At 41.8% G+C, this 20159-nt stretch overlaps 1 protein-coding gene across 5 annotated transcripts in view; it reads right to left on the bottom strand.

Moving 5' to 3' along the window:
• Positions 1 to 20159, bottom strand: part of Inpp4b (inositol polyphosphate-4-phosphatase type II B) — a 735560-nt gene that overhangs the window by 491447 nt on the left and 223954 nt on the right. For all 5 annotated transcript variants that reach the window (XM_087900452.1, XM_087900453.1, XM_087900454.1 and 2 more), the window contains exon 3: positions 6966 to 7446. The gene's annotated coding sequence lies outside the window, so the exon portion shown is untranslated. The remainder of the gene's footprint in view (positions 1 to 6965; positions 7447 to 20159) is intronic.

Raw genomic sequence — 20159 nt, forward strand, 5'->3', positions numbered from 1 at the left:
TAAAGTATTACATGATTTATCTTCAAATCAAAAAAAATAATTTAGGGCTCTTCTCTCACTTTACCACTGTGAAATTTATGGGAAAATTACATCTGAAATATGTGTGGACCATCAAGCATAATGGGCAAAAATTACCACGTTATTACTTTGGTTCTTCAAAGAAAAAGGCCCAAAGAAAGTGGAGAAAAAACCATCTTGTAGAAGAATGCGCTTGTGTTTCCTTGGTAGAGGAAGGATGCCCCTGTGAGAGATTGTGTTCTATGTTCCTCAGAGAGCTTCAGCGACTTCCCCTCCAGTTCAGGGCTTTACAAAGAAAAGCACTCATGTGTGTCAGTTGTCCCTCAGATCCAGCTTCGCAAGCCCTCCTGGAAATCAAGGGCAAGCAAGCAGACCACCAAGCCATTGTCAGATTAATAGGTTATTGGCGGGCGTACTATCTTTCAAATCATCAAACTCAATGGGCAGCCATACTCTGTAGAATTTAGGGCACTAAGAAAGATCAGAGCTCTGCTATTTCCATAGATGATATTTCTAATTATCCACTTTCCTTCAGAAAACCTAATAGGAAATCCTTCAAATTATATAATGATAAATTGTTTTAGAATAAATATTTTACGTTTGGTAGGAGTATAGATCCATTTGTAATGAGATTCTTCTAGAGTCTTAAAGTCACAAAACTGGTCCCAAGTCTTTGGCAGGTAGTGATGGTGCAGGGACAAGGATGTTGCTTGAATGTGAGTAAAGGAGGCCAGAGAGATGGCTCAGCAGTTAAAGGTACATGCTACCCGTTCTAACAACCCGGTTCAAATCCTGGCTTCACATGGAGGACGGAGAGAATTGTCCTGTAAGTTGTTTCTGACATCCATATCCATGCCATGACACACATGATTCCACACATGCACACAGACAGACCTGCAATTACAATAAATAAATACATAAATAAATAAAAAAATATTTTTAAGTAAAATAAATGAGTGATGGTGATGGATGCATAACAGAATCACTGTCTTCAGCAGTAATGAAAGGATACTAATCAAACTGAAGGGACTTTTTTTTTAAAAAGTTGATACGTTACAACTGTGCATCGTGGGGGCCCATGCTGTGACCCCAGCAGGTTGCATCCTGTTCATGCTGCCTCTCCTTCCAAATACTTTACTTTCTCTGGGAAAGGTTTAGAGGTCTTGTTCACCTCTTCACTCGTTTCCCTAATCTGCAAAAAGCATAATCACCTAATGGCAAAGAACGGCATCTAATTTCAGATGGCTGTAGATCATGGAAAAGCTTATGTTATAAAATTATAAATTTGTTTTTAAAGGCCTGGGATTGGACCAATTATTCCTACTAAAGCTGCCAAGCAAAGCCACAAAGACATATGAGAAGACAGACTGCACGGGAGAGTCCATTTGTCTTATCTGGGTCGTGTTCGGGTGTGAGGAGAACCCCGGACCCCCAGTGTCCCTGGAACTGTCTGTGCTGAGCTCGCTCTCTGCTGCAGAGGCACGGAAGGTGGAGAGCAGATGCTGAGATGTCAATAGCCTTGTTGGCTTATGAAGGATTTGGTTCATCTAAACGAGTGGCTGATGCCCAGCTGCAAATGGGACATTGGTGTCACCACTCCAAGGCTCAGAGGACATCTTGGAAGAAAAGGCAGAAAGAATATAAGGACCAGAGGAAGCAGGGTAGAGGTGTGAAGTCCTGAGGTCTGGGCATGACCAGACTGCTGTGTTCTTGAACACATCACAGCAATAATCACCTGCACAAGCTCCCCGCAAGACTGAGCTCATCACCAAACTGTCATGGATGATTGCAGGTCTCATGACCCCACCTTTCCTTTATTAGGAATTTGAGGTTAACGGTTGATGAGGAAACAAGAGAGACCTTTTCTTCAGTCATACACGGCTAGTAAGGTGTCATGCTCGTATAGACAAACACTCACACATGCGGCTTTAAACAACCCTAATGAAATTGACCAGGTCACAAAATAAAAAGCCTTGAGAATAGAAGGGAGGCGAGTGAACAAGAGAAAGGTGGCTGAGTAGTGAAGGGGGGGGGGACAAGCTGTGGCAAGGTAAGGGGCAGGGAGCTATGACTGAAGTATAACATGTACATTTATGAAAATACCAAAATAAAATCTATGATTACACAAATTAACATATGCTGATAAAACATTAGAAAAGTTATTCTTATAACTGAAGCAGTAAAAAGGGGCTCTGTAGAAGTCTCTCATAGCAGGCTTGATGTGTGTGAAATCAAACTCTTAAAAATGAACATTTACCTGACCACTTGCCTGTGATAGTAGCCTCACCACCTGACATCGGCCATATTAGATTCCATGACTGCTAAGCAAAAGCCACGAGAAAAAGCTATTCTCTCCACAGAGCCTCAGAAAGCCACGCTGACTGATTCCAGGGGAAGGAGCCTGCCACGTTGCACTAAGCGCTGGGCATTTTGCTTCCTGCACGTTTTGCTGATGTTCATCCAGTGTACAAAGTCATCTGGCTAGAGATTAATTACGATTTATATTGGGTTTCACATATATGATGCAGAGAACAAATTACTAAGATTGAGTCTCATTTTTCTAGTTTATTAGCTGTGTGACCTTAGCAAATCTGAACTTCTCTGGGCCCCATTTTATCATAAAAATGGATATAAGAATAATATCAGACCTCTTACTCCCAAGCATGAGATAAAATATGTGTTTCTCTGAAATTACTAGCCTTGCCAATTTTTTATTCTGAATGAGGTCATATTTATTTTGAAGCTAAGATTATAATGACTTAGAGATATTCCCTGCCTAAATGAAAAATGATCCTCTCTCAAAGATCATGCCAATTACTTTTCAAGAGTCTAGAACAGGGACTTATCGGCTGATGTCATTCTGGCGTCCACTGGCTGCCACCACACACTGTCCTGCTGACCCGTCCCTGCTGGGACACAGAGCCCCAACCCCACATCTACGGAAGGTGACTGTGAAAAGGTTTTGTCAGGTGTGGAGTTCACAGATGTGTGTGAAGCTGCTGCCAGGAGCAGGAGCCGAGCTGTCTCAGTCCTAGACAGGGAAAGGGCCCTCCCCTGTGCCAGATTGAACTCATAGACAGCGGACCTGGGGCAGTCTCTCATGGGCCACCCAGGCTCTGAAAGAACATTTCGAGTCATCCTTCCCTTCCCACAGGGATCAAGCCAGTTCAAAGAGCTTTTGGAGATGTGGCACGCTGTGATTCCTTCCAGCCATTGTCATCTGTCTCCCGCCCTCTGTGTCAAACAACGTGTCTGAAGGGTTTGCAGACTTCCGACACCGTGTAGAGAGCAGCAGAGGCACGGCTGGAGATAGACCCTGCTGAGGACCACGAGGTAGGCGGGAACAGCTCCCAAGGCCCATTGGGCTACGTTGATTGAAAGGCCTGTTTATGTGTGGATTACTCATTTATTAATGCTCTTAGTCAGGCAGCTTTTTAAATGAGACTTGTAGAGTGGAATCAAGAAATAAATAACATTGTTTCCCTCAAAGAAGTTCCCACGTTGATGTTATGGTATATCCCATTCTTCCGAACTACAGAAGATCCCATCTCCCATTTGCTTCCTTTCTGCATCGTATTATTTCGTAGTAAATAGTTCTATGTGATCAATCCTAGCACTTGGCTCTCTTGTCTCCACCCTTATTCCGTCATAGAACCCTGCAGCAGAGGCAAGAGTAATGCTCCATCCTCCACCTTCTCTATCTAGACCCCTGCCTCTTCCTTCCCCTTTCCTTCTCTCCCTCCCTCTCTCCCCACTCTATGTTTGGATGAGTACATGTAACCATACAGGTACACATGTGCACGTGTGTGTGTGTGTGTGTGTGTGTGTGTGTGTGTGTGTGTATGTGTGTGTGTGTGAATGCCAAAGGTCAATGTCAGAAGCCATTCCTCAGACTGGGTCCACCTCATGCTTTTAGACAGGGTCTCTGACTGAGAGATGGCCGACTTGCTAGACTGCTGCGCTGTGATCCCTGAGGACCTGCTGTGTCTGCCTCCCTGTGTGAGGATCCTAAGTGCTCCACCATCAGACCTTTTCTTCCTGGTTTTTGGGATCAAAGTCAGGTCCCTATGTTTGCGTAGCCAGCACTTAACTGACTGGGCCATCAGGATGCCCTGCGTTCTCCTTTTCTGACAGGGTTAGAGGATGAACGATGAATGAGAGCTTGGATTCTTCTTATAATGAACCTTGAAAACCATGTTTTATTTTTATAATTATTTTAGATACACAAATTGCTGAGGTAGTCAAAACCACAACCCAAACCAAAATAACACCAACACTAAGCTTCCTAGCTGATTGCCATGTACGGTCAGTTAGTATAACAGTGCTTTTAGGACTGTGGAGCCGACAGTCAACATTATAAGACCTGACTGATAAGTCCTCAGACTCTGCTGTCTTCTCTGGAAGCCTCTTTACCCAGCTCCTGTTGCAAATGACGCTTTCTCAGACTGTCCCGGGTCCTGGTGATGACAGGAGGACAGTGCAGGTGAACTGCGTCAGAGTCCCCTCAGCTGGGATTCGGCCGATGTTTTTCTCACCACCGGATTAGGACTGGGAGAGGAAGGCCACAAGCTGAGGCATGGATCCTTACTTTACCACAGGTCAGCATGACTTCTCACTGTTCCGATTGACCCTGATCTTGTGGATGAGTCTCTTGTTGCTTTTTTTCTTTTATTGAAAATAGTTCTTTTTTTTCTCACATAATATATTCTGATTATGGTTTCCTCTCCCTCTACTCTTGCCAGTTTCTTCCTACTTCCCCTCTGGACCCACTCCCTTTCTGCCTCTAATCATAAAACAAACTTCTAGTGGAATATAATATAATATAATGAGATAAAACAAAAGGTATTACATCAGAGTTTGACAAGGCAAAGAGAAGGAAAAGAACCCCAGAGAAGGCACAAGAAAGAGAACCACTAATTCACACACTCAGGACTCCCATAGAAACACTGAACTGGAAGCCATAATATAAACACAGAAGACCTGGTACCAACTCGTGCAGGCCCTGTGCATTATACTGCCTCAGTCTCTGTGAGTTCATATGAGCTTGGCTCATGTTCACTTAGAGGGCTTTGCTTTCTTGATGTCCTCCATCGCCTCCAATTCTTGTACTCTCTCTGTCTCCTCTTCTGTGGGGTTCCCTGTGCCCTGAGGGGAGGAGGGATTTGATGGAGACAGTGGACAAGGCTCTTTCGAAGGTTTCTCTTCCATAAAGCCTCTTTTCTTTCTTCTCTCGCCTTTCCACACTGTCTTGGAAAAGGAGGTCAGTGCACACAGAGCACACCTCAGGGGTTGCAGTACACTCTATTGCTGGACAACAAAGTCTCCTTACAAGTCACTTAGAACTCTTCTGTGTGGCCTTTTATCTATTCTTCCCATTTACTTATTGAATAATTTATTTACCGCTATATAGACTTACAGGCATTGACCTTAACTTTTGATATGCCAGTTTTATTTTCCCACAGAAATGTTCCTATCTTTGGCCGCTCAGAGCCCTTCAGGCACCTCCCCGGTCCCTTTGATCTGCCAAGGCACTGCCTGCGGTGGAGGAGTTAGATGGGAAGAAGACCAGCGTTCTGATGCTGTTTTTCTTGCTTTCTGGCAGGAGGTTTCAGAACCTCCTTGTATATGAACTATCTAAAAGCAACTCTCAGCCTTGGTTCCTTTTATTAAGGAATAACTAATAACTAGTCTGCTGATTTCCCCTCTACTCCCGTCCATGCTTCCTCAGCTATGAATTGGTAATTTCTTGGGGGATAGTCTTTTCTGTGGATGGAGTGCTTCACACAGGAAGTGTCTTCAGGTAACTTACTCCTCTGCGTTCCTAGCACATCCAAGTGCCCCAGCTTTAGCATCTTCTCCTGTTAGCGATTGATCTTGCTGTAGCAGGCGACACGGACTCTTCCTCCATAGCTAATCCAGGGATGTGTGCCTCTTCCCTGGGCATTTCCAGACACTTTAGCTCCCCACTCAAAGCAGCCATAGACGAACTCATCCCTTCTCGTTTGAGTATTGGACAGAGTCCAGTGCAGGACCTTTTCTAATTTTACTGTCAAAAGAAAGCCTAGACGGCCTCTTCCTATTAGATGTTATGAGGGGTAAAGCAAAGCACCCCAGTCATTTCAGAGGTGTATGCTGAACTTCTGGACTTTGTATTGAAGTCTGTGTTCTGTGGCTTTAGCCGAGGAGCAAGAGCAGAGGGCACAGAAAGAACATCTAGCTACCTTCAATGGAACCTACACCGAAAAACTCTCACTGGTCTCTTGGTTTAGCACAGAACCTGGAGACCCTGCCTGCAATGCTCACAAAGCCTTCTGAAATGAATGATATTTCCCTTTCAATGTCACAGTTTCTTGTCTTTTCTGTTATTGCAAAACCACACTGAAAACAGGTCAAATCTCATCTTTAAATACTGAGTTTCACGAATAAGCATTTTTGATGTGGAGTATCTGAGTTGGGGGCTAACACGTGTTAGAGCGAGTGAGGGTTGACAGTGGAAAGGACGTGCTGGTGTCATGGAGCTTGGGAAGTGTTGCAGTATTCCAGGGAAGAGGCAACATGAGATGGCTGGAATGCACAGATGAAGAAGGGTTCTGAAAAGAGGGATTGAGACTGAGGCATGAGGAAGTGCACTCATCAGCCAGCACAGTACCTGAAGGGCCTAAGTAAAGAAGGAGTGTTATCAAAGGCTGGGAACTCAGGAGAAGGCTCGGGTGTGAGACCCCAGGTGTGAGGTGTGAGGAGCAGACGGAGGCACAGGCACGGTGAGAAGTGTGGACAGAGGCCGCATCAGGCCTTGAGCCCTGCTCTCAAAGGGAGAGGGTTGTCATTGCAAACGTATGAGACATGGCGAATCAGTTTGCAGGCATTTGCACTGAGTAGGACAACTCTTTCTCCATCATGAAGTTGCTCATTTTACAGAAAAAAGTTGGTTAATGCACAAAACTCACCGTTTCTGTTGTTCGTCTCAGGTGTACAGCTGCGGTGCTGATCTGGGCCAGAGCACGGTGACTTTTCAGGTGACGGCAGCGGTGTTGGTCTCCGTCAGAACACAGTGACTCCGCGGGTGACGGCAGCGGTGTTGGTCAGAGCACAGAGCACGGTGACTTTTCAGGTGACAGCAGCGGTGTTGGTCTCCGTCAGAGCACGGTGACTCTGCAGGTGACGGCAGCGGTGTTGGTCAGAGCACGGTGACTCCGCGGGTGACGGCAGCGGTGTTGGTCTCCGTCAGAGCACGGTGACTCCGCGGGTGACGGCAGCGGTGTTGGTCAGAGCACGGTGACTTTTCAGGTGACGGCAGCGGTGTTGGTCTCCCTCAGAGCACGGTGACTCCGCGGGTGACGGCAGCGGTGTTGGTCAGAGTACGGTGACTCCTCGGGTGGCAGCACTGGTGTTGGTCAGTCAGAGCACAGTGATTTTCTTAAAATTATGCTGAAAAATTGAAACTCACTTAGAAAAGGAATTTTGCTTAGATCAATCACAAGCCTATAAAGACATTTAATAAATAGTTAACAGCCTTCTAAAACGTAGAGGAAAGGAGGCCCACTCTTGACTTGCCCTGTGTTCAGACTGATGATTATCTTAAAGACCACCATAGAACCTTCATCCAGCAACTGATGGAGACAGAGGCAGAGACCCACATCAGAGCACTAAACTGAGCTCCCCAAGCCCAGTTGAAGAGTGGGAAAAGTGAGAATATGAGCAAAGAGGTCAAGACCATGATGGGTTCCCCCACTGAAACAATTTACTTGAGTTAATAGGAGCTCACCAACTCTAGCTGGACTGGGAAGGAACAAGCATAGGATCAAACTAGTCCCTCTGAATGTGGTTGACAGTTGAATTTCTGGGGCAGACTGAGGGGCCACTGGCACCAGGATTTATCCCTACTGCTTGTACTATCTTTTTAGGATCCTATTCTCTTTGTATGTATACCCTGTTCAGCCTAAATATAGTAGGTAGAGCCTTGGACCTTCCCCAAAGCCATGTGCCTCACCCTCTCTGAGGAGAGGATTGGGGGAAGGGTGTGTGGAGGGAATGGAAGGAGGGGAGGAAGTAGAAACTTGGATTGATATTTTTTTTAAAAAATCTAATAAATAAAAAAAGTTATTTTGTAAAAGAATAAAGAACAGTGAAATTGGTGATCCTAGCGAAGTAGGAGCAGGATGGGAGGAAATGTGCAGTGGCCCTTCCTTTGTATTTTAATAAATAAAGCTTGCCTGAAGATCAGAAAAGTGAAACAGTCACACTGGCCAGCTTCACAGGCTAGATAGCAATGACACACACCTTTAATTCAAGTAGTCACACTAGTTTGCCATAGAAGCCAGGTGATAGTGATGCAAGCCCTTAATCTCAGAACTGGAGAAGATTATAAAATGAGAGGAGACAGCGCTCAGTCTCAGCCTCATTCTGAGATTCCTGGAGGTAGTATCACCGTTTTCAGACTGAGGTCAAGGTAAGAGCCAGTGGCTGGCTGCTTCGCTTTTCTGGTCTTCAGGTTGACCCCCCTCAAAAAAAAAAAAAAAAAAAAAACAACCTTCTAAATAGAAAGTATCCCATCCCAATGACTTAACTGTTTTCTGTTATCAAATATTTAAGGGATAAATGATACATCTTTAATAATCATGTCTATAAAATAGAAACAAAGGACTGTGTCATTATTGTATTAGAATAGCATTATTTTAATATAAAAACTAGATCAAAACATTAAAAAGGTAAACCATAATCTAATAACCAGTATGAACATAGGTGTAAAAATCCTCAACAGAAAGGAAGTCAATCATACCCAACTATATAGAGAAGGAATTATATCTGGAGGGTAAATGAGATTCATTCCAGTTTTTCACATCTTGCTCAACACTTGAAAATCAATGTAACCTGTCACAGCAACACAAGTCTAAGGTAAAAAGTAATCTTGCCAACTAATGTGAGCGCACTACCCAATCAAGAGACAGCACTTTGGTGACATCCCATAGGTGCTCTGGAATACAGAGGGGCTTTTTTGCTAACTTACCCACAACCTTCAGCTGACATGTGATTAAGGGTAAAAAGATACTGTTCCTTTAAGATAAGAGGAAGAGAAGAGCAGCGTCTTACAACTCTGACTCACATTTGTCCTGGGATTTCCTGCCTTAAAACAGGAGTGGAGTGGTGTGTGTGTGTGTGTGTGTGTGTGTGTGTGTGTGTGTGTGTGCATATGTGTGTGCGTGTGTGTGTGTGCATGTGTGTGTGCGTGCGTGTGCGTGCGTGTGTGTGCGTGTGTGTGCATATGTGTGTGCCTGTGTGTGCATGTGTGTGTGCATGTGTGTGTGCGTGTGTGTGCGTGTGTGTGCATGTGTGTGCGTGCGTGTGTGTGCATGTGTGTGTGTGCGTGTGTATACACACACGCACACAACACACATGTATATATTGGGGAGTTGGTTAGTTTATTGTTGTTATTTAAATTAAAATGTTTATTATATTTAGAAAATATCAAAGTGTCAAAAAGGACACCAAAAATGTTAGAATAGAATAAGGAATGACAGCAGAACTAGGATACAAGCTCCTGCACAATAAACAATTGCTTTGCGACTAGCAATTAAATTTCCAGCTAAAAACAAAGGCAGTTAGAATAGAACAAACTAAAATAGATATATGAAATATTTACAGGCTTGACATGCATCTGTCTGAAAATATTTGGTGAAATAAAATCTCAGATTCAAATAAATAGAGATATTTCATGTTCATGAATTGAAAGGCCATCAAGATTTTAATTCTTTCCAAATTAACTTATATACTTAACAAAATTTCATAAATGCCTCAATAATCCGTGTGACTGATAACAACTCTCTGATTCAAATGTTTCTGAGCAACAGCTAAAGTGTATGTAGAATAGTCAATGTAATACTGAAAAATAGGAGCAGAGTTAAAAGCTCACTAGAAATGGAATTTTACAATCTGAATACTCATACGCCCATGAAAGGCACTGAGTAAATAGTTGGTCACCTTCTTTAAAAACCCAGTGCTAAACTATGGGGTGTGAGTCGTAGTTCAGCTGCTGAGGACTTGCTGTGTTTAAAAACCTGGCCCCGAATTCGTGATGACCTAGTGCTCCCCTGTTTTCTGTTGCAATGTTTATAGGCTTGCATTCCACATCCAGGTTCACCACACAAGAGGAGGAGGGAGGGGAAACTGTGGTCAGTGTATAAAATACATTAAAAATTAATTAACAAAAAAAGATTGTGTCCAACATTTAAAATGGGAAACTCTCCCTTTGCCTCATAGCTTCAAAAGTTGAAGTTCATGGCCAGTTGCCCTGAACTAGATGCTTTAGACTCAACAGGTGCTAAACACCATAGTAGAGGAGGCATTCAGCACCGGAGGCTGCTCACCTCATGGGGGTCAGGAATAGAACTGAGGGCAAGACAATGCCCACAGGCTTCCTCCTCCTCCTACCCATTCCACTCTGGCCAGAAGCCTAGCAGATACTGCTGGTCACATTCGGGGTAGTCCTTCTTCATTACTCTCCCGGGATGTCAATCTTGTTTAGAAACCCATCAAAGACCTTACTAGAAACGCAAAGGCAAGGCGTTCTTCAGTATAATTTGATTGACAGTTATATGTTGTTTCACATGTTTTATCATCTACAGGAGCTGCCCCTTAGCAACAACTTCAGCCACAAGGGCCACAACCTGAGGGGATTCTGTTCCCTCAGGCACCAACTCTTTCAAAGTCAAGGGAAACTTTATTAAAATCTAAAGAACTCACAGCTCAAGGTTTGAGGTGGAATTATGCTTGCTCAGAGAGGCTGAATTGCAAGGCACTAATCATCTCCTCTTGCTGGTGTCTTCCAAACAACCCAGCATCCTCTCTCTGCCCCCACTTAAAAACTCATGCTACACGTGGCTCCTCCTTACCACTTCCTGTTAGCTACTTGCTGACCATTATCCTGCTTGCAGATTAATTTTATTTAATCAAACCCATCTTTGAATTGTTAACAAAAGCAGTAGGAAAAAATGCAACACGGTTTTAATAGTATTCCTCAACAATTATAAATCAAGATCAACAATTGCACAGAGTGATCAATAATACTTAATGACAAAGGACTCTTTAAAAAGGTGAATGTAAGTGAGCAGAGAGCCCAGAGAAAGAATCACATGAACACTACTGACTCATCTTGGACAAAGAATTAAAGGTGATTCAATAGAGAAGGCACGGGCTTTCAACAATGTGCCAGAACACATGTGCTTCCATATGCACAAAAGAAACTCGTATAGCCTTACACCTGTGGCATAACTAAATGCAAACCTGAACATAGATGCCAAACTCCAGAAGTCTCACAAGAAACCCTGGGGAAAGGACTAGGTGACCTTGAACTTGGTGATGGGTTTTGAGAAACAACAGCTACAGTACAATCTGTGGAAGAAAATGATATAACTGGGCCTTGCTAAATTCAAACTTTCTCTGTAAAACCCATGGAAAGAGCTCAAAACCGTGAGTTATAGGAAAGGAGAAAAACTTTCTGATTTATACCCAGAACATAAAAGAACTCTCTTTAAAATTAGATATAAGAAAAGCTTCAGTGTCCTTTTCTTTACAGAAGCTTCTCAGTTTCAGGAGGTCCCATTTATTCAATGTTGCTCTTATTATCTGTGCTATTAGGGTTATACATAGAAAGTGGTCTCCTGTGTCCATGTGTTGCAGACCACTTCCCACTTTCTCTTCTAACAGGTTCAGTGTGGTCGGATTTATATTGAGGCCTTTAATCCATTTGGAATTGAGTTTTGTGCATGATGATAGATATGGATCTATTTTCATTCTTCTACAGGTTGACATCCAGTTATGCCAGCACCATTTGTTGAAGATGCTTTCTTTCTTCCATTGTATAACATTTAGCTCCTTTGTCAAAAATCAGGTGTTCACGGACTTCTCTATGGAAACCATGAAAGCCAGAAGGTCCTGGATAGAGGTACTGCAGAAACTAAGAGAGCATGGATGCAAACCCAGACTACTATACCCAGCCAAGCTATCGTTCACTATCAATGGAGAAAACAAAATATTCCAGGATAAGAACAAATTTAAACAATTCGTAGTCACAAACCCAGCCTTACTGAAAGTAATAGAAGGAAAATCACAACCCAAGGAATCCAACATTGCCAATACTGCCTACAATAACTCAGACATCTAGCGACCCTTCATGAGCTTAACTCAAAAAAGGGACACATACAAACTCTATTAAACAAATAAACAAAAAATAATAATAACCGGAGTCAACAACCACTGGTCATTAATATCACTTAATATTAATGGACTCAATTCACCTATAAAAAGGCACAGACTAAGAGATTGGATACGAAAACAGGATCCAACATTCTGCTGTTTACAAGAAACACACCTCAACCACAAAGACAGACATCTACTCAGAGTAAAGGGTTGGGAAAAGGTTTTTCAAGCAAACGGACCTAAGAAACAAGCAAGTGTGGCCATTCTAATTTCCAACAAAATTGACTTCAAACTAAAATCAATCAGAAGAGATGGAGATGGACATTTTATACTCATAACAGGAACAATTCATCAGGAGGAAGTCTCAATCCTGAATATCTACGCCCCTAATATAAAGTCTCCTACTTATGTAAAAGAAACACTTCTAGAACTCAAGGCAGTCATCAAACCACACACACTAATAGTAGGAGACTTCAACACTCCTCTCTCACCAATGGAGAAGTCAATCAGAAACATAACAGAGAAATAAGAGAATTATTGGAGGTATTGAATCAAATGGACTTAACAGACATCTATAGAACGTTCCACCCAAATAGGAAAGAATATACCTTCTTCTCTGCAGCTCATGGAACCTTCTCGAAAATTGACCACATACTGGGTAACATAGCAAACTTCCACAGATACAAAAAATATTAGTAACCACCTGTGTCTTGTCAGATCACCATGGATTAAAGTTAGAATTCAACAACAGTGCTACCCCCAGAAAGCCAACAAATTCATGGAAGTTGAACAGTCAACTACTGAATCACCCCTGGGTCAAGGAAGAAATAAAGAAAGAAATTAAAGTCTTCCTTGAATTTAATGAAAATAAAGACACAACATACTCAAACCTATGGGACACTATGAAAGCAGTGCTAAGAGGAAGGTTCATAGCACTAAGTGCCCAATTAAAGAAAACGGAGAAAGCACACATTGGAGACTTAACAGCACACTTGAAAGCTCTAGAAAAAAAAGAAGCTGATTCACCCAGGAGGAGTAAAAGACTGGAAATAATCAAACTGAGGGCTGAAATCAACAAAATAGAAACACAGAAAACAATCCAAAGAATCAATGAATCAAAAAGCTGGTTCTTGGAGAAAATCAACAAGATCGATAAACCCCTATCCAAATTAATCAAACAGCAGAGAGAGAACATGCAAATTAATAAGATCAGAAATGAAAAGGCAGACAAAACCACAGACACAGAGGAAATTCAGAGAATCATTAGATCTTACTACGAAAATTTATATGCCACAAAGTTGGAAAATGTACAAGAAATGGACATTTTTTTAGATAAGTACCATATACCAAAGTTGAACCAAGACCAGGTGAACAATCTAAACAGACCTGTCAGTCGTGAAGAATTAGAAGCTGTTATTAAAAATCTCCCTACCAAAAAAAGCCCAGGACCAGATGGTTTCAATGCAGAATTCTACCAGAACTTCCAGGAAGAGCTAATACCTATACTCCTTAATGTATTTCACAATATAGAAACAGAAGAATCATTGCCAAACTCTTTTTATGAGGCTACAGTTACCCTGATACCAAAACCACACAAAGACACGACCAAGAAAGAGAATTACAGACCAATCTCACTCATGAACATTGACGCAAAAATACTCAATAAAATACTGGCAAACCGAATCCAAGAATACATTAGAAAAATTATCCATTATGATCAAGTGGGCTTCATCCCAGAGATGCAGGGCTGGTTCAACACACGCAAATCTATCAATGTAATCCATCATATAAATAAACTGAAAGAAAAAAACCATATGATCATTTCATTGGATGCTGAAAAAGCATTTGACAAAATTCAACACCCATTTATGATAAAGGTGTTGGAGAGACTGGGGATACAAGGATCATACCTAAATATAATAGAAGCAATATACAGCAAGCCAACAGCTAACATCAAATTGAATGGAGAGAAACTCAAAGCCTTTCCACTAAAATCAGGAACGCGACAAGGCTGTCCACTCTCTTCATACCTCTTCAATATAGTGCTTGAAGTTCTAGCAATAGCAATAAGACAACATAAGGGGATCAAGGGGATACGAATTGGAAAGGATGAAGTTAAACTTTTCGTTATTTGCTGACGATATGATAGTGTACATAAGCGACCCCAAAAACTCTACCAAAGAACTCCTACAGTTGATAAACACCTTTAGTAATGTGGCAGGATACAAGATCAACTCCAAAAAATCGGTAGCCCTCCTATACACAAAGAATAAAGAAGCAGAGAGGGAAATCAGAGAAACATCACCTTTCATGATAGCCACAAATAGCATAAACTATCTTGGGGTAACTCTAACCAAGGAAGTGAAAGACCTATTTGATAAGAACTTTAAGTCCTTGAAGAAAGAAATTGAGGAGGATACCAGAAAATGGAAAGACCTCCCCTGCTCTTGGATTGGGAGAATCAACATAGTAAAAATGGCAATTCTACCAAAAGCAATCTATAGATTCAATGCAATTCCCATCAAAATCCCATCAAACTTCTTCACAGACCTGGAGAGAACAATAATCAAGTTTATATGGAAAAACAAAAAACCCAGGATAGTCAAAACAATCTTATACAATAAAGGAACTTCTGGAGGCATTACCATCCCTGACTTCAAACTCTATTACAGAGCAACAGTATTGAAAACAGCTTGGTATTGGCATAACAACAGAGAAGTCGACCTATGGAATCGAATAGAAGACCCGGGTATTAACCCACAAACGTATGAACACCTGATTTTTGACAAGGGAGCTAAAGCTATACAATGGAAGAAGGATAGCATCTTTAACAAATGGTGCTGGCATAACTGGATGTCAACCTGTAGAAGAATGAAAATAGATCCATATCTATCACCATGCACAAAACTCAGGTCCAAATGGATAAAAGACATCAACATTAATCTGACCACTTTGAACCTGATAGAAGAGAAAGTGGGAAGTAGTCTACAAGACATAGGCACAGGAGACCACTTCCTAAGCAGAACCCCAGGAGCGCAGACAATAAGAGAAACAATAAATAAATGGGACCTACTGAAACTGAGAAGCTTCTGTAAAGCAAAGGACACTGTCAGTAAGACAAAAAGGCTACCTTCTAACTGGGAGAAGATCTTCACCAACCCCTCATCAGACAAAGGTCTGATCTCCAAAATATACAAACAATTCAAGAAACTAGACACTAAAACTCTAATTAACCCAATTAAAAAATGGGGTACTGAACTGAACAGAGAATTCACAACAGATGAACTTCAAATGGCTAAAAAGCACTTAAGGTCATGCTCAACCTACTTAGCGATCAGAGAAATGCAAATCAAAACAACTTTGAGATATCATCTTACACCTGTCAGAATAGCCAAACTCAAAAACACCAATGATAGCCTATGCTGGAGAGGATGTGGAATGAGGGGAACACTCATCCATTGTTGGTGGGAATGCAAACTTGTGCATCCACTGTGGAAATCAGTGTGGCGGTTTCTCAGGAAACTGGGAGTCAACCTCCCTCAGGATCCAGCAATTCCACTCTTGGGAATACACACAAGAGATGCCCTATCATACTACAAAAGCATTTGTTCAACTATGTTCATAGCAGCACTATTTGTAATAGCCAGAACCTGGAAACAACCTAGGTGCCCCTCAATAGAAGAATGGTTAAAAAAGGTGTGGAACATATATACATTAGAGTTTTACTCAGCGGTAAAAAACAATGACATCTTGAAATTTGCATGCAAATGGATGGAAATAGAAAACGCTTTACTGAGTGAGGTAAGCCAGACCCAAAAAGAGGAATATGGTATGTATTCACTCATAAGTGGATTCTAACCATAATTAAAGGTCTTTGAGCCTATTATTCGTGATCCTAGAGAAGCTAAATAAGAAGGTGAACCTGATGAAAATCATGTAGCTATCCTCCTGGAGATTGGAAATAGACAAGAGTGCCAGAACCCTTATCTGGCGATGGAGGGAGATGGAGGCGGAGACCCACGTCGGAACACTGGACCTAGCTCCCTAGAAGGAAGGAGAATGTGAACAAAGAAGGCAAGAGCAGAGGAAACCTTCATCTGACGTTGGATGGCGATACAGATGGAGACCCATATTGGAGCACCGGACTGAGCCCTCCACGGTCCAAATGAGGAGCAGAAGGATGAAGAAAATGAAAAAAGAAATCAGGACTGCGATGGGTGCCATCACCCACTGATACAAGGGGACTGATCTAATGAGAGTTCACCAAGGCCAGCTGGACTGGAACTGAACGAGCATGTGATCTAACCAGATTCTCTGAATGTGACCGGATTCTCTGGATGTGGCTGGCCTGGAGTCTTTCTGAAAAGCCATTGACAATGACACTGGGACTTGTTTCCTCTGCATATACTGGATTTTTGGGATCCAGTCTGTTTGGATACTCACCTTCCTGGACCTGGAGGGAGGGGGGAACTTGAACTTCCCACAGGGCAGGAAACCCTGACTACTCTTAGGGATGGAGAGGGAGGAGGAGAGGGAGTGGGGGAAGTGGAAGTGGGAGGGTGTTGGGAGAAGGGGCGGAAATGGAAACTTTTATAATTTAATAAACTTTGAAAAAAAATCAGGTGTTCATAAGTTTGTGGATTAATATCTGGATCTTCAATTCGATTCCATTCGCCAACATCTCTGTTTTTGTGCCAATATCAAACTGTTTTCTCTCTTCAAACTCTGTAATATAGTTTGAAGTCAGGGATGGTAATGCCTCAGGAAGTATCTTTATTGTATAGGATTGTTTTGGCTATCCTGGATTTTTTGCTTTTCCATATAAAGTTGATTATTGTTCTCTCAAGGTCTGTGAAGAATTTTTTTGGGATTTTGATGGGGACTGCATTGAATTTATAGATTACCTTTGGTAGAATTGCCATTTTTACTGTGTTGATCCTCCCAATCCAAGAGCAAGGGAAATCCTTCCATTTTCTGGTGTCCTTTTCAATTTCCTTCTTCAAAGCCTTAAAGTTCTTGTCAAATAGATTTTTCACACTGATGATTATCTCGAATATCACCATAGAATCTTCGTCCGGCAACGGATGGAGATAGAGACAGAGACCCTCATCAGAGCACTGAGCTCCCAAGGTCCAGTTGAAGGGCAGAAGGAGGGAGAAGACGAGCAAGGAAGTCAAGACTGCAAGGGGTTGACCCACCCACTGAGACAGTGCACCTATTCTAATCGGAGTTCACCAAATCCAGCTAGACTGGGACTGAACCAGCATGTGATCAAACCGGACTCTCTGATTGTGACTGACTATGGGGGCTGACTGAGAAGCCATTGATAAAGGCACTGGGACTTGTTTTTACTGCATGTACTAGCTTTTTGGGACCCTAGTCTATTTGGATGCATAGCTTCCTAGGCTTGGACATAGGGGGTGAGGACCTTGGACTTTTCACAGGGCAGGGTTCCCTGCCCTCTTTCAAGAAGGGAGGGGCAGAGAGGAGGATGAATAGGGGAGGGGGAGGGGAATGGGAGGAGTGGAGAAAGTGTAAATTTTTGAATAAAAAAACCTTCAGAATTAAAAATAGACTGAATATCTGCAGATACCTCCCTAAATAAGCAAACTGCTGGCAAATCATACACGAAAAGATGAGCAAAATAAATTTTCATTAAGGAATAAAACTTACAGAAAAATGAAATATCACTGCATTCCAACATGATAGTTAGGATGTATTGGTAATAATGCTGATTGCAGTAAAGACGCAGGCCAACAGGACCACTAATTCCTTGCTGAGGATTGTATAAGGTGAAACCACTGCTCTGGAAGAGTAGTTGACAGTTTGCTACATGGCTAAAGCTAGCTTCATCATATGACCTAGCAAACACTTACGAAACTTATGTTTCGTAAACTTACGAAAAGTTGTGTTTACCCAAAAACTGACTAAGAGGTTTTTGTACTGAGCATAATCACCCACACTGGAATAAATCAAAATGTATTTCAGTAGGAGAATAAACTAGAGCATTTACAATACAAAATAAAACATTATTCAGTAATATGAAAAGGTTTAAATATTAGATAAATCAGGAGAACAATTGACAGTTGGAAGAGGCCCATCTGAAAAACTTACATATGATATTCTGGAGACGACAAAACTGTACTAGTGGTCAAAGCCAGAAGTGCTTAAGGCAAGGGTGGAAGACTGACCAGGTGGAGCATGGGCTTTCGCTAGAGGAGGAAAACTATTTGATAGAATACCATCGCAATGGACATACTATCTTTCTCAGAATCCACACTGCTTCACAAGCCAAAAGGCAAACTTTGCGTGTAGATTTGTTGTCAAATCAAGTAGGACACCGAGGAGTCTGGAGGTTAATATAGAATATACAAACAGCTCTAGTTGAGGAGTCTGGAGATTAATATAGACTATGAAAACAGATCTAGTAGAGGAGTCTGGAGGTTAATATAGACTATGAAATCAGATCTAGTTGAGGAGTCTGGAGATTAATATAGAGTATACAAACAGATCTAATTGAGGAGTCTGGAGGTTAATATAGAATATACAAACAGATCTAGTTGAGGAGTCTAGAGATTAATATAGACTATGAAAACAGATCTAGTTGAGGAGTCTGGAGGTTAATACAGACTATGAAATCATATCTAGTTGAGGAGTCTGGAGGTTAATATAGAATATACAAACAGTTCTAGTTGAGGAATCTATGAACAGTGCTCTCCCCAGCTGCTCAATGAAGTAGAGAAAACTCACGCTAGTCAAACTGACAGAGAGTCCAAGACTAGACATTGTGATGTTCTTTTTTACAATGGTGGAATAAACACAGATGTATGACATTGAATTACTTAAACTAAATGTATTTTCTAAAGTTTGATGTTTAGTGTTCTTACTTTTACTGCACGCCATCAGATATAAATAGAAGCACTGGCTAAACCTGGAGTCATCCCAGATATCATGGGATAAACTTGACCATGAACAAATGGAGACCTGGTCATGTAGAGGCTCCTTGTTCCTACACTGTCCATCAGCAGACTTGCCTTCTGGCCACCTAGCATCATTTTCTGTGTTACAGTTCTTTCTTATCAGGTTTATAAAATGCTATGGTAGTTTTTAAAATACTTATTCTTTTAACAATTTCTTAAATCCTGAGGCATTCGGATCTACACTTCATCCATATTGTCTCTCCATCTTCCCACTGAACCCCTCTCCCAACAATCCTCCATCTCCCCATCTTCCCACGACAACCCTCTCTCCCAACAGTCTTCCTTCTACTTTGATGTCTTGTTTTTTTAACCTGTTGAGTTTAACTGAGACTGGTTGCCTGAACATGAATGGAAAGTTAGTATTTGTTTGAGAAAATGTCCTTAATTCCCAGTCTATCTGTCATGTGATTTTGCTATTTATTTGATTTCTGTTCCCTGGATGTGAAAAAGTCTTATAACCTGTTTTTGACCAAAGATATGTAGGAAATTGGATGCTATGGGTCTGGGTCCAACTGCCATTCTGCCCTGAGATAATGTTCATTTAAAGATGCCTCAGCACATGGGCCAGTCGTGTGGTAGAGGTCAGTCCCCATTGACCACCAGCTCATGCAGAAGTGAGAAGAACAAGTTTTGGACTCTTTTTTTTTTTTAAAAAAAAAAATCAACCAAGGGTAACTGAAACAAATGCTTAAAACCAATCATTTCCCTTTCTATCTTTACTGGCAATTTAATAACTATAATAAAAGCATTTGGTATTTATTTAGGATGTAAGCTTTTTAAACTATGCTGGTTGTAAAACCACCGTAATCCTCAATAAATGGCTTGTCTATCCTCACTGGAATAATCAGTTCACCCTGACCAGTACTTCTGAACACCAGTGAACTATGAGTTCCACAGCCACAGAAAGGAAAAGGCAGTGTTTCCTACTTTTTGTTCTGGTCTCTAAGGCTGTGCTAACTCATTTAT

This window comes from Myodes glareolus, chromosome 22 (assembly GCF_982192425.1).
Source record: "Myodes glareolus chromosome 22, mMyoGla1.1, whole genome shotgun sequence".
In the NCBI taxonomy this organism is placed as follows: Eukaryota; Metazoa; Chordata; class Mammalia; order Rodentia; family Cricetidae; genus Myodes; species Myodes glareolus.